Here is a 12,204-nt window from a genome sequence, read left to right as displayed (position 1 = left end):
AATTTTACCTTGTAGATGCTGGTTATGCAAATACACCACAATTTCTGGCACCATATCGTGGTACTAGGTACCACCTGCAAGAACAAGGGAGAGTTCGCCAAAGGCCAAGAAATTACAAGGAATTATTCAACCTACGGCATGCACAACTCCGAAACCATATCGAGAGGACTATTGGTATACTAAAAATGAGATTTCCGATATTGAGAGTGGCTTCACATTACTCTGTTACCAAACAAATTGACATATCAGTTGCTAGTTGTGTGCTTCATAATTTCATACGTTTGCATAATGGAGATCTATCTTGGCCTGAGAATACTGCTGTGGAGATTGACCAAGAACAATTTGTTGATGTGCCAAGTGGAGATCACAAGTATCATAATGACATACATGCATTTAATTACTCTAGAGAAGCTGGGAATCAAAAGCGAGAAGATATAGCACAACAAATGTGGGCACAGTATGTATCACAAAGATCATAGAATATGTAATATGTTATCCAAGTTCAGCTACCATTCTTGTACTTGAAATATGACATGCAAGTTGTAATACCATTCTTGGACTTCAAATTTGCAATAGCTCTACAAATTTTCATGCATGCCTAACCAAAAGCCTCTCAACATAACTACCAAAATATACTAAACCATCATGGTCAGTTCTATGACCAACTGAACTAAACATAAATATATGACACCTACAGACCAAAAGCTTCCCTAAAATAGAACCTATGATCTCAGTGGATCACCACAATGGCTAATTTTGATGGGTTGTTTGGGCACGCGCAATCTCTCTTTTAAGCCAAGCCAGTCGTAGTTCATTAGTAGAATATGACAAGAAAACTTCCCTGTTCTCCTTGCATTTGAAGATATCTGATGCCATCAACATATCTCCTAGTTGTAAACCTTCCAACCCTTCAACTGCTGTGATGCACTTGTTGATGGTGTAGGGGTCCTCTAGCTTCTTCTCCTCAATTGCAGCAAATCGATCAATTTCTTCCTTCTTCAGTTTTAGATACTTCTCATGGAAATCATCATTAGCACCACGTTTCTGTTTTTTCCCACGCCTAGTGTCATGTTTCTCCATTTGTGTAGATCTTGGCGGGGCTTGCACATGCTGAATAGGTGTAGATAGGTGCGGGGGAGAATCCAAATTGAACTCGTCAAGTTTTTCATCTAATGTAAATTGCATATCTGACTCACCGGCAGCTGGCATGGTAGGTGATGGTGATTGATACAGATCCGTCACTTGTGTCGATTGTGATGAGGGAACTGGTGCATGCTTCCTCTTCCTAGTATAATGGTCCAAGCCTCGACGAGTTCTCCCTTCAGCATAACGACCTACAGAATAGTTCCAGAAATTTGTTTAGAACAATTAAACCTTATATGCAAAGTGTAGACAGCAAGAAAAATAAGCTACAATGTAAATGGCAATAGTATGTTAGTCACCTTCATAGAGTGGAGCTAATTCTTCATAAAGGGGGAATGACCTTTCTTTCCATTGCAGGACATCCTTGCTGTTCTTATGAGCGGCAAAGCTTGCCCAAACATTATCTGGTGCATCAACCATTTTTCTGTCCTTATCCCATCCAAGGCCACTTTGATCCAACAATTCTTTAACATTTCGATAGTCTCTCTTCAGATCCTGCTCCTTTTGTTTGACTTGGTTGAGAGTAAATGATTGATCAAACCTTTGATTTAGTCGAGAAACAATATTTGTCCATGCCTCCTTACTCCAAGCATTATGTGTCCGAAAACCAGGCACATCATAATCTTTTAAGAGTCTAACAAGGAACAACTTCATTTGGTGACTCCATTTGGCTCGGGTATTAACTTTTGTGAGTCCTAAATATTTAACATAGGTGGACCAATTTAGTTTCTAAACATCACAACTATTCTTTTTATAACAGCAACACATAACAACTTAATAAAGTTGCACAACTGAGTTTATCAAAGTCATTGAAACATCAGATCATACCTATTTCTGGATGAAGACTTGTAGTCCCACCATGAAGTTCAAGATCAATTGCCCCATTGGATTGCAGATGATGGCCTTGTCACTCTGACAGGCACCATCGATCAGCCATTTGGGGACTCCATTTGACTCGAGTATTACCTTTTGTGACTCCTAAATATTCAAAATAGGTGAACAAATTTAGTTTCTAAATCAATGACACGTCACAACTAAATAAAATTGCACATCTGAGCTTATCAAAGTCATTCAAACATCAAAGCATACCTATTTCTGGATGAAGACTTGCAGTCCCACCATCAAGTTCAAGATCAATTGCACCATTGGATTGCAAATGATGACCTTGTCGCTCTGACAGGCACCAATGATCAGCTACCTACATGCATCAGACTGTTAATTAGCATACATTCTGTTAGCACATATGCAAGGGCGCCAATGATATTTGTGCAGAAGAGAATCCATGGAAGAGGAAAATTTAGTGCCCTCTGCGCGCACACAAATTACCATGTTCCTATATATGTTATGTGCATTGCGAATTAACTCAAACGTAAGAAAATATATATGTTGATCTAATAGCTATGAAGAAAACGGTCTCATGATGCTCATACAGTGGTAATGAACCAGAAGAAAACTAGCAATACGAGTAGCATCAGGACATGGCCTCACATGTCATTTGGTAGGCTACCGGATAAACTCAAATCTGAGAAAATATTTAGACCTGTAGTTGCAAAGAAAATCCCCAATCCTGAAACAGTAATCTCAGATCTAAAAAACGGGAGAAAAATCCACAATACGTTGCAAGCCAATACTAATCAAAATCAATCGTATGTGTGTATGGTAGCTACAAATCATGGTAGTTGATGGCGAGCAACAAGAAAAAAATTCAATTAGCTATCATATGAAGCAAGGGAGGACCGGATCTAGCTTTTGGAGTGGCCCCCAAAGTACCTTGTTGCTGGACATCGCGGGTGGGAGCACAGACGCAAGAGGCCTGTCCTCCAGCGGAGGAGTTGAGCTGAGGGCCGCGCGGCCGGCCGGCCGGCCGTGGCGCAGCACGACTAGGTCGATGTGAATGAGATGGGGAAAAGCGGTGCTGTAGGAGGAGGGTTTGCTGTTTTGCCTTTTCTGCCGATGTGGTGTCGTGATAAGGTACGCGAAGCCTGTTATTTACCGCGAAAACTGTGGGTGAGCGAGCGGCGCGCGCTTTTCTTCCCGCCAGGATTCTTTCCGAGAGGTCGAACTTCTTGGAAAATTTCCTGTGAAATACAGAAGGGAAACTTCCACAGGATATATTCCTGAGGATTGAATTCCTGTAGGGCCTCTTTGGATTGAAGGATTTTCATAGGAATATTGGAGGATTCCAATCCATTGGATTTTTTCCTAAAGAAGCCCTTTGGATCAAAGGAACCACACCTCCAAAATTCCTATGGATGCATTCCTACACCTCAATCCTATAGGAATTTCAACATCCACTATAACCTCTTTTTTACACTGATTCGCGTAGGATCGAGGCACTTTTCCTGTGTTGTTCCTGTGTTCCATCCAAATGACCATTCTTGTAGTTTTCCTCTATTTTGTAATCCTCTGTTTTGCACCTACAATCCCGTCAAATCCCTGTGTTTTTTGAATTCCTTTGTTTTCTAATCCTGTGATCCAAAGAAGCCCGTAAATCAAACAACCATCACAGGAAAAAATTCATAGGATTACAATCCTATGAAAATCCTATAAAAATCCTATGAATCAAAGAAGGCCTAAATATGCAACAATGAGCATACGCCAGTGCCATGACGTCAGACAGTTGGACGTCGGGCTGTGACGTGGATGCAGAGCGCACCAGGATGCAGTGCAGCCGCGCCGCGACCTGACTTCCGAGTCTTTCCCGGTGCCTTCTCTATTTACCACGCCCAAGCACCTACTCTTACTAGCTGGCTGCTCCAGCTCGGTTGCCATGCATAAGTTACCTTTTTTTTTGAGGCAAATGCATAAGGTAGCTAGGTCTGGCACGATGCTTCGGTGCCTTAAGGCACATACCTTTATGTCTATAACATGTGGGCTCAACAGATGGCTGGCCCACATGCTGATGACCGCAAGGCAGGTTTTTTTTTTGAGACAAACCCAAAGGCAGGTGTCTTTAAGGCACGGAAGCTGCATCCCTAGGTCTGGGTCTAATAATAGTGGAAGCCCACTTGGCTGGTGTCAGTGGAGGGGCAGCCCATTTACTTGTCTTCCATCCGAGGCACAGGGACCTGAGCTGCCTCTCGCAAAGTGGCCTGGTCGGCTGCACTCTAGTGTCGTCAGGTGCACGTATTAAGGGGCTGTTTGGTTTCCAGCCACAGTTTGCCAAGCCAAAATTTGGCAGCCACAGTTTAGTTGGCATGGGTTTAGTTTTTGCCACACTTTGGCTTGCCACACTTTATTGCCCATATGGCCCATTTGTCATAGAGACAATTCTTTTGCCAACTTTTACCAAAGTTTGGCGTCCAATTTCACAGCCACACTTGTGTGGCTTGCCATACTTGTCTGGCTAGCCACACTTTGGTTTGGTCACACTAGTATCCAACCAAACAGACCCTAACTTTTCAAGAGAGAGTGTACCGGAACTCTACTCATTTATCTTTTGCCGATTATTAGAGATGATTTTTCTCGCGAGATGATTATTAGAGAGATTATTAAACACCATCTCCATGCATTATTTGTGAGCGACACCGTGGGAGAGCATGCTCTCTTCTCATGTGCTGAACCATGAGAAACCCTTGGATTCTAGAATCTTTAAACAAGATTAGAGACATACGATCAATATTATATACCTATGTTGGATTGATTGGAGGCCGGCCGGCCGGCTAAATGGATGAGGATCCATACATTCGTGGCTGCTGCGTGCCTGCCAAGGGAAGAATAGGAGAATATCAGGTGATACCATCACTTAAGTGCTATCATGATACCATTTTTTATTTTTTATTTTTTTGATATGTTGAAAAAATTCGAAAATAATTGTGAATGTTCGTCGCATATGTGTCTACACGCTCTAAAAAAATCAGATCAAAATCCTGAATACACAAAGAGAAACAAAAAAGAGAAATCCAGATATGACTAGTGTCGTTTTTGACACTTCATCCTTTTGTCTTTATTAACAATATTCATGTTGCATTTCTCTTTTTTGATTCTCCTTTTGTATTTCGGATTTTGATCTGAATATTTTAGAGCTTGTAGACACATCTGTGATGAACATTCATAAAAAAAAATTCAATTTTTTTGACACATCTAATGTTAAAAAATTTCCAACTCGTATCATAGTAGCACTCAACTGAATATTTATCTACCAGGCAGGTGCTTGTGTCTCCAAGTGCAGGAAAGTGAGGGGCTTCTTCAATCCACATACTGTACAACTCAATGCGCTCTGCCATCTTGGCTCTCTTAACTTCTATACACTGTTGTCACATGTACTACCACTACCTAGAGAGTAACGTGCGTGTAGTAAATGGTTGCGGAAGACTCGGCAGGTCGCGCCGCTGCTGCAGTGCACCGCAGCCTGCTACTGCCACCCCGCCCGAACGTGGTACATATACAGTGTCGTGCATTCACATCGATCGCAGCGTGTCCATACGACGATGTAAGTAAAGACGCACCACATCCTCCTGCCACGCGCGACGTGGACGGCAGGTGGGCCTGACGGGACATGTGCCGAACAGAGGCGGACGAAGAGGACACAGGAATCATTTGTTTTGTGTCCGTCTCCGACGTAAATCTATCCCAAATTTGAAACTGAACTGTGTCCAAATGGGCATTAAACGGACAAAAAATGAAAATAAGTCCGTGCGTTGGGCAGTTTTTGTTTGGCCCTGCAGCCAAAGACAGACACAAACAAATAAAATGGGTCCGTTTCTTCCCAAATTGAGACAAAGTGGGGGAAGACTTGCGGGAGTCCGAACAGCAGACACGTAGGACTCCCACATCCCCGGCCCACCCAATCCCCCTCTCGGTCCCATTTTCTTCCATTTCACCTCTTCTCCCTATTGCTTTTCATCCGCACCATCCACCTCCGCCGCCGTTGTTGTACTTCTCCGGCCGCTACAGAAACATTGTTGGACGTCTGCAACCAGCACCGTCGCGCCCACTCACCTTTATGACGGAGCTGTCAATTAGACCGTTAGAGCATGAAATCATTAAGATCCTGTTGGTTGTTCGTCGACTAATAAAATCTTCAAAGAGGATTAGAGACGCTTAATATACCGATGCTGTATTGATTGGAGGCCGGCCGGCTGAATGGATGAGGATCCGTCCAGCCACGCACGGCTGGTTATACGCATGCCCGCTTGCCTGCCTGCCTGCCTGGCAGAGTGCCAGTATGAGTTAATTGTACAGAGGAACGTATACCTTACTGTCGTTGAATCAATTGTGTATACGTGCAGTGCAGCAACACGAGCTGCACGCCGAGTCTTGCGCGATCACACGCTAAGCTGGCTAGAGAGTAATAGCTCCGCTGCCACACACAGGCTAGGGCTAGGGCTAATCAAGTGCTCCGTTCAGCTCGGTAGCTATGCAGCAATGGAAGCTCGCATGCCTGTCAATGGAGACAGTCCACTTGCCTGCCAATGGAAGCAAAGGCACCAGACCTGCCCCTCGCCAAGTGCTTTGCCTAAAAATTCACTGCATAGTTATACAATGCGGCCGGGCTGCTTTTTTCACCTTCGAACCAATCATCATGTTGTGTAGCTGTTTACATTTAAAAGAAGAGACGATGCTGATGTTTTTTTTTGAAAGGATGCCGTGATGTTGTTGTTTCACAAAGCATGGTCACGGCTCTATATGTATCTAGCTACGTACGCGCATCCACTTGTCCTACACCGATTGAATGTGATGAAGAATTGATCGCAACAAGTGTCATGTGGAACCTGCAGAACTGATTGAGCATGCAATACTACAATGCAATCCATGTATAATCACGTCGAGACTGGCTCGTCCTCCTTCCTTCCGCGACCATTTACTACACGCACGTTGCTCTCTCGCTAGGGTCAGCCAGTACTACGCTTCAAGTTATGGCTGCAGGTGTGATAACACTGTAGTATGGTCTGTCGATTGATGAAGCGCCCCACCTTCCTTCCCTTGGAGACACGAGCACCAGCCTGGTAGATGCGTTGTCTGACAAAAATAAATAGCAGCACGAGCAGAAATTGGATGGATCAGGCTATCCATCCATACATAGAATATTAAAATCTTACTCGATGATTTAGATTGACCAAAACCGTTCATAACACAAATCAGGCCGGCTGGATCGATCTTTGTAATTGACAAGGAAACACAAAGTAAACTCTTGTACAGATGTACTCAACAATTGGCTGTATTTATGTTAGAGACGGGCTCAAAAGATTAGAGATGGTCAGAGACGTTCTTCGTGCGTTATAGATTTGTGAGCGACACCGTGGGAACCAGACACTCTCCTCATGTATGTCTGCCGGCTATAATACGTGCATGGATGACGATCCATCCTTGGCTTCATGGCCTGCCAAGGGCCAGTATGAGTTTTTTTTTTTTTTGAGGGGAGTGCCAGTATGAGTTAATTGCAGAAAGTACATACCGTACTTCCATATTGAATGAAAATCAACTGTGTAGGAGCGCAGTGCAGCAGTGCGAGATGCCCACCGAGTCTCTCACGGGGTGGCTAGGGCTGTCATGGAGTAGCTACGCGGATCCACTTGTCCTACATCGATTGAATGCAGCTTGGTTGCATTGCAAGCAGTGGAGTGCATGCAATGCAATGCATGCGCAGTCATGTCGATCCGCGACGAGCACCAGCTAGATAGCTGCAGTGCAGCGAGGTGACCTGCCTGGGCCTGCGTCTTCCTTATATGGATATATGTTGACCTACCATTGCCAATCGATTCTTTAATTTGCGGCGCCATTTACTACTGTACCAGCTTTGTTAGTACGTCGAGAAACAAGTTTATGAGACGAGGGCGAGACGAGACGAGACGACGTGATGGAGCTGGTAGCAGGCCGGGGACGCAGGGTACTTACGAGAGCAGAGATACATTGGCCACTGTTTGCAGGTACTCTGCACGCCTGTACGTCCTGTGTTTGCAGGTACTCTGCTTCTGTTTACTGCGACATCAAAGCTGGTTGGTAGGTCGATTCTCTAGTTGGTTGGCCTGCCGGGGTAATGAAGAGACACCGGGTACATAATACTGTGGTTTAGTCGAATGTTATAATGCTGGTCTTCCGGTGCACTTAAGAAACACACGGGTTGTTAATGGAGAAGAAAGTTAGTTGTGGAATGGGGCTGAGCATATGGTGGAATTGTTTTGAGCAAGAAAAGAAATAAAACATATAAAGCTACTCCGTCTGTTCCAAAATTATTGTCGTGGTTGATATACGAAGCAGATGGACGAACAAAGAAGATGAAGAAAGAAAAGGGATAGCCATGTGAACTGAGAAGAGAGGGAGAAACAAAAAAGCAAATATATTTAATGATTTTGATGGTTGAGACAGTAACTGGTCAATGCCATTAAAAATGTTACTTCCTCCTATCCAAAATAAGTGTCGCAGTTTTGAACTATTTTTTCAACAACGGTTCAAAACAGCGACACTTATTAGGTAGTACATTTGTATTATTTAAAATTTGGCTACACTAATACAAGTAAAATCATGAAAATCAAATCAACATGATATAATTAGTTCACCATCCATAAATTCTAATAGAAACTTGTGAGTATAAAACAAGAAATTGCTGCCACAATTAATTCTGTTGAATTAAACAAATTGATACAACCAAATAGAGATCATTAATAACACAATATAAATCAACAAAGGAGAAACTGACCAAAGGATTTTATTTGGCCATCAAGGTCTCCGGGTGTGGCCGAATTCACTGTTTTGACCCTTTTTTGAAACTTCAGCACGATCTGACACCCCTTTCAAAAAAATCGTTATCTGACCATTTTCCTACCACAATTGGGCTCAGCGGCAGCAGAACACAGTCTACCGCCATCGCCTCCGACAGTAGGGTAACAACAGACGGCTAACGGTCCATCAATGATGCTGACGTGGATGAGTCGCCTAACGCCGAAGGCGATGGCGGTAGGTTGTGTTCTGCTACCGCGGGGGCCAATGGCGGTGTGGCCCCCAGCCCCCACCCATCCATTCACCCCCCACGCTCTTCTTCCCTTCCCCGAGCTCAGCTCCTCTCCTCTCTCTCTCCCCCACCCAAGCACCTTCTAGATCTCTCTCCATTGCTTGAGATTTGTCCGGTAAATTTGGAGCATTTTCATCACTCAAGGTACCTCTCTCACCCTCTCCTTTTGGTTGGTTGGAATCATCCATTTCGGTTGCATTGCTCTCGTATTTGCAAACCCTAGTTCTTGCTCTTCTATGGTGAAATCGGGGCCTTAATAGATGACTCAAAGAAGATAACTGGTGCCATCCTACAATTTGAGAAGTAAACCTAAACTCTAACCCTAGTATAATCCCTAACCCTAACGCTAGATCTTGTTACCAACAACAATGTTAGGCATACCACACATATTCAAGCAAAACCATAACCCTAAAATGCATCATACCTATCATGGTATTTGCACGGTAGATGCCATGGGATGGCTTATCTCGTGTGGCTAAGAACCAATGAGCGACGACGGTGTCCAGATGCGGTCCGGACTGGCGGTCCAGACGTACTTTCTCCCGTAATCCGGAGACAAACTAGGGGACCTTTGCGGGCGTCCAGACCGCTGCCACGCTTGCGTCTGACTGCCCTGGCCCACCCAAACTCCCCTCCCTCACCAGCACTTGCTTCCCGCCCTAAATGGTCAGCGCCGCTCCGAAGTGTCAGTGCCGCATCCACGCTCGACTAGAGCAGATGCGACCTCTCACTGTCGCCGGCCGTGAGAGCGTCGCTCGCCGCGCTTACCAGTGCACGCGACTGCTCCATGTTCAAATAACACCATGGCGGTCGGTCTCCTGCATTAATGATATGCAATTGTCGAGGAACCTACTTCAACGCTAGTCGCCTGCCAGTCTGCTGCCCTCCATTAACCACATCGTCGTGGCGCATTGCCATCTGCCCCACTATATAAATTCCAGCGTTGTCCATAGCTGTAGTCATCCTTAGGTCCATTTCTCCTCTCCGCACCACACCCGCCATGGCCTCCTCGCGCTCCAAAGCCCTTTGGGACAACCTCTCGTCCGAGTAGAAGAAGGAGATAACCGCCAATGTTGTCGGCAGGCAGACGGAGCCGGCGGCATGCCCATCGGCTCTGGCGAGGCCCGTGTGCACTACACAGACATGCTGCAGGAGCAGCAGGCTCAGTTCAGATAGGTGTAGGCCGACCAGGCCTACAACCGCAGCCTCCTCGAGGAGCACCCGCGTGCAGAGGAGCAACTCATCGCCGGCACGTACATCCTGTCGGACAATGATGTGGCGGAGCAGGAGACGCTGCTCGACTCCTACCGCTCCACCGGCAACATCCCCCGTGACCGCTGGCGTCACCGGCAGTATCAGGCGGAATTGGTGGCCGCCTACACGGAGTTCGACGAGGCGGTAGGTGAGGTGAGGGGCAAGAGCGATGATGAGGAGGACATCGCCAGCTCTGCCATGGTCGGGCCCCGCGGTCACAATCACGAATCTGGCATGTTCGGTTTATATAAAATTGTAATGAATTTCATCTGGTTTATATGAATATCTTGTTGGAAATATGCCCTAGAGGCAATAATAAAATGGTTATTATTATATTTCTTTGTTCATGATAATTGTCTATTGTTCATGCTATAATTGTGTTATCCGGAAATCGTAATACATGTGTGAACACATAGACCACAACACGTCCGTAGTGAGCCTCTAGTTGACTAGATCGTTGACCAAAAGATAGTCATGGTTTCCTGACTATGGACATTGGATGTCATTGATAACGGGATCACATCATTAGGAGAATGCTGTGATGGACAAGACCCAATCCTAAGCATAGCTCAAAGATCGTGTAGTTCGTTTGCTGTAGCTTTTCCGAATGTCAAGTATCATTTCCTTAGACCATGAGATTGTGCAACTCCCGAATACCGTAGGAGTGCCTTGGGTGTGCCAAACGTCACAACGTAACTGGGTGACTATAAAGGTACACTACAGGTATCTCCGAAAGTGTCTGTTGGGCTGGCACGAATCGAGACTGGGATTTGTCACTCCGTGTGACGGAGATACCTCTGGGCCCACTCGGTAATGCATCATCATAATGAGCTCAATGTGACCAAGTGGTTGATCACGGGATCATGCATTATGACACGAGTAAAGTGACTTGCTGGTAACGAGATTGAACGAGGTATTGGGATACCGACAATCGAGTCTCGGGCAAGTAACATACCAATTGACAAAGGGAATTGTATACGGATTGATTGAATCCTCGACATCGTGGTTCATCCGATAGATCATCATGGAGCATGTGGGAGCCAACATGGGTATCCAGATCCCGCTGTTGGTTATTGACCGGAGAGGCATCTCGGTCATGTCTGCATGTCTCCCGAACCCGTAGGGTCTACACACTTAAGGTTCGGTGACGCTAGGGTTGTAGAGATATTAGTATGCAGTAACCCGAAAGTTGTTAGGAGTTCCGGATGAGATCCCGGACGTCACGAGGAGTTCCGGAATGGTCCGGAGGTAAAGATTTATATATAAGAAGTCCAGTTTCGGCCATGGGGAAGGTTTCGGGGGTCGCCGGTATTGTACCAGGACCACCGGAAGGGTCCCGGGGGTCCACCAGGTGGGGCCACCTATCCCGGAGGGCCCCATGGGCTGAATTGGGAGGGGAACCAGCCCCTAGTGGGCTGGTGCACCCCCCTTGGGCCTCCCCTGCGCCTAGGGTTGGGAAACCCTAGGGGTGGGGGCGTCCCCCACTTGGCTTGGGGGGGAAGCCACCCCTTGGTCGCCGCCCCCTTGGAGATCCATCTCCTAGGGCCAGCGCCCCCCAAGGCCCCTATATAAAGAGGGGGGAGGGAGAGCAGCCGCACCCCCTTGCTCTTGGCGCCTCCCTCTCCCTCCGTAACACCTCTCCTCCCCGCTTGCGCTTGGCGAAGCCCTGCCGGGATCCTGCTGCATCCACCACCACGCCATCGTGCTGCTGGATCTTCATCAACCTCTCCTCCCCCCTTGCTGGATCAAGAAGGAGGAGACGTCTTCCCAACCGTACGTGTGTTGAACGTGGAGGTGCCGTCCGTTCGGCACTAGGTCATTGGTGATTTGGATCACGTCGAGTACGACTCCATCAA

Source organism: Triticum dicoccoides, chromosome 7A, assembly GCF_002162155.2.
Source record: "Triticum dicoccoides isolate Atlit2015 ecotype Zavitan chromosome 7A, WEW_v2.0, whole genome shotgun sequence".
Lineage (NCBI taxonomy): Eukaryota > Viridiplantae > Streptophyta > Magnoliopsida > Poales > Poaceae > Triticum > Triticum dicoccoides.
Note: the sequence above shows the minus strand (reverse complement) of the source record.